The sequence below is a fragment of the Doryrhamphus excisus genome, unplaced genomic scaffold (genome assembly GCF_037039965.1).
Source record: "Doryrhamphus excisus strain RoL-2023G ecotype Guam unplaced genomic scaffold, RoL_Dexc_Guam_v1.1 HiC_scaffold_27, whole genome shotgun sequence".
NCBI lineage: Eukaryota > Metazoa > Chordata > Actinopteri > Syngnathiformes > Syngnathidae > Doryrhamphus > Doryrhamphus excisus.
The window spans coordinates 118,616-122,149 of NW_027621865.1; the positions used below are offsets into that span (position 1 = coordinate 118,616).

At 58.5% G+C, this 3,534-nt stretch overlaps 1 pseudogene; it reads right to left on the reverse strand.

Moving 5' to 3' along the window:
- Window positions 1–439: 439 nt before the first annotated feature.
- On the reverse strand, window positions 440–910 carry LOC144897995 (deoxyuridine 5'-triphosphate nucleotidohydrolase pseudogene; annotated as a pseudogene).
- Between the last annotated feature and the right edge of the window lie 2,624 nt (window positions 911–3,534).

Genomic DNA, 3,534 nt, shown 5'->3' on the forward strand with positions numbered 1-3,534 from the left:
CGGATGTGCAGGCGGATGTGCAGGCGGATGTGCAGGCGGATGTGCAGGCGGATGTGCAGGCGGATGTGCAGGTGAACATGTGACCTTTCTTTTTTCCCCACGCTCTTCTTTACAGACTAGTTTCCTCACTTTCTATCTCCGGTTCCAGCTCTCCACTTCCATTTATATATTTTATTCTATTTATCACCTTGCTCCAAATACAAAAAGAATTTTAAACCATCAATAGGTCTGACAAATATGTCTGACAAAAGCCGCAACAGTGTGGGGCATAGGCTTCTTCTTTAGTTCAACCATTGTCCCAATCACACACACACACACACACACACACACCCTCCCTCGTAACCCGCATCCAACCTTTAAAAGGTATCGTCTGGCAACAGGTGCGGTGTAATTTCTGCTCAAGCCGCATACCTATAAGCGTGATCTTGACTCTACGGCATCAGCCATCCGCCTTTGAGCTAGTCGAGTCGGTCGACCCAAATCCGGCGGCGCCACGGCTTGTGGCGGCAAGAGAGTCAACACGCCGCAGCTGCGGCTGGGCAATGCGTTCGCACACCAGTTGTGCCACTCGACACCCTTGAGTCACCTTAAAGTCGCACGTGCCCAGGTTATACAGCACCACCTTCACCGACCCTCGATAGTCTCGATCCACCACGCCTGCACCGATGGTTATCATTCGCTTGAGAGCTAACCCGGATCGGGCGGCAATCCGACCGTAGCAGCCTGCCGGTATGTCTATCTGCAGATCCGTTTCAATCAGCGCAACGCCACTGGCTGGTACGGTGTAGTCGTAGGCGCTGCAGAGATCGTAACCGGCAGCTTCGGCGGATCCCTTCACCGGCGAAAACGCACGGCTGCTCATTTTCACGAAGCGGAGCACTTCGCCACTATCGCTTGATCGTTGGTCCATTGCTATATGTTTTATATGTTTCCAAAACGCTCGTTTACATTTATTTATATTTATTTTTTTAAATATATATATATATAGTATATATATATATATATATATATGTATATATATATGTATATATATGTCTATGTACATAGGTTAGAAGCGACAAGCCTGTCAAAGGTTTAGCAGTTGTAGCAGGGATGGGGGTGACCGAGTGTGAACCAATGCCGTTGATTGTGTAAAACGCAAGGTGCCGCTTCTGCCGCTTCTGCAGCTTCGGCAGCTTCGGCAGCTTCGGCAGCTTCGGCCGCTTCTGCAGCTTCGGCAGCTTCGGCAGCTTCGGCCGCTTCGGCAGCTTCGGCAGCTTCGGCAGCTTCGGCAGCTTCGGCAGCTTCGGCAGCTTCGGCCGCTTCGGCAGCTTCGGCCGCTTCGGCAGCTTTGGCCGCTTCTGCCGCTTTGGCCGCTTCTGCCGATTCGGCTGCTGCTACACTGCGTACGGGTTGATTGGTCGAGACGTTTGGCTCACTGCCGCCGTTGTTATTGAAGAGCCGATTGGAGGATCGTCAGGACGGCTGGCGCAAAAGTTTACCGCCGCCGCGCAAGGACCAGCCGCCGCCGCCGCCGCATGTCGGATCCCTGTCACAACAGATGCCGGTTCAAACCTCAACGACGGCCAGCGGCGGTCAAAGGCAACTGCCGTGTCAAGCGACATTGTTGAAGGCTGTTTCATTACGACTGCTGGTGATCTGCGTTGAGCAGGATCGTCGCGCTGCGGCTTGAGTGGGGTTGGCCGTATCGATACGGCAGGTCTGGAGATTGTTACACTGCGGCCGATTGGTGTCGAGCGTGAGTTGGGGCGATACGGTGCAGCGGTCGCCGTCACACCCGCTTCTCTCGACCACTGCGGTAGCTGTTGATGTCGCAACGGTAGATACCGTTGCCCTCTGTCGTTGTGGAGATGGTACCCACCCTTCATTGCCCCACCCACCCGGTCGGCCCTTACGCCTGTTGCTGCCCTGCGGCGGGCTGACGGCACCAGCCCGGCGGACCGCAGCTCGGGCCGCTCAACCGCCGGTCGGCCTCCGCCTCCTCCGCCTCCTCTGCCTCCTCCGCCTCCTCTGCCACTGCCCACCCGGTCAGCCCTCACGCCCATCACTGCCCTGCGGCGGGCCGACGGCACCAGCCCGGCGGACCGCAGCTCGGGCCGCTCAACCGCCGGTCGGCCTCCTCCGCCTCCTCCGCCTCCTCCGCCTCCTCCACCTCCTCTGCCACTGCCCACCCGGTCAGCCCTCACGCCCATCACTGCCCTGCGGCGGGCCGACGGCACCAGCCCGGCGGACCGCAGCTCAGGCCGCTCAACCGCCGGTCGGCCTCCGCCTCCTCCTCCGCCGCTGATACGGACTGTCTTGATCGCTGTTGCCGTAGCCACTCGGGAAAGCGCACCACACGAGACAGCCGGCGGGTCAATTGTAGTCCGTCCGCGACCGCTCACAAGGGACATGGGTGCCGCGACGGCGCTTGTGGGCGGTGCTCGTGTGCGGTTACGACAAAGGCAAGATTTGGAGGCCGGGTCCCTGGCGGGATTTGGAGCCATGCCACCGGCTGTTTTTGTGACGACGGCGGCCGCTCGAAGCGGCGCAGCCTTGACCAAATTTGAGCCGCCGAGGGACGGGTTGAACCTGATGGGTTGCTGTCGCACCGGCCAGCCGGCCGCTGTCACCGGTGTCGTCGCAGGTGGTCGCCCAATCGGACCCAAATCCGAAATTACCACCGGTGGATGCGAATGACGTCTAGTTGGTTGAGCCGGTGGTCGATCGGCACCCAACGCTCGGTTGTCCGCAGTAGCTGTAGGTCGCCGCCGCGTGCGGCGCAGCCGATGGCCCACTGTGGAAGTCGAGAATGCGGCGGCCGGCAGCAAGCTCTCTTCGACCGGCATGGCCGGCTGGACTCCGTTTGTCCACGGCACAATGGCCAAACGACGCCGGTGGGAGGGTGAGCAGGTATGACCTGCCGCCGCTCGCGGATCGATGGTGCTCAACATGTGACCGTACGACCGATTGCCGCGGCTCTCACGAGAGTCGAGCCGATGGGCTTGCGGATCGTAGCCCACGCAGCGATGTCGGTCACCGCCTCGGCTCAACCCTCCCATCAGCAGACCCTCGGGGAGACAGACGCCTAGCGTCTCGTTGGCGGGTTTTTGCCAAGGGGCCAAACGATAACCGGCATGGCTTGGTAAAATTGAGGTGGGTTTAGCTTCGCCGACCGGCGGTCGCGACGACACAATCCAGTCAGAGTCTGGCGGCATCAGCCCCTGTAGACTCTTGTATCCTCGTATGGCTGCCGCCAGAGCCATGGAGGAGGATTAGGAGGATGATAGGGACAATGATGAAGATGAGGATTATGCTACTGATGCTGCTGATGCTGCTGATGCTGCTGATGCTGCTGATGCTGCTTATGCTGCTTATGCTGCTGATGCTGCTGATGCTGATGATGCTGATGATGCTGATGATGCTGAGGATGCTGAGGATGCTGAGGATGATGAGGATGATGAGGATGATGAGGATGATGAGGATGATGAGGATGATGAGGATGATGAGGATGATGAGGATGATGAGGATAAGATTGTTGAGCTGCCTCCAAAA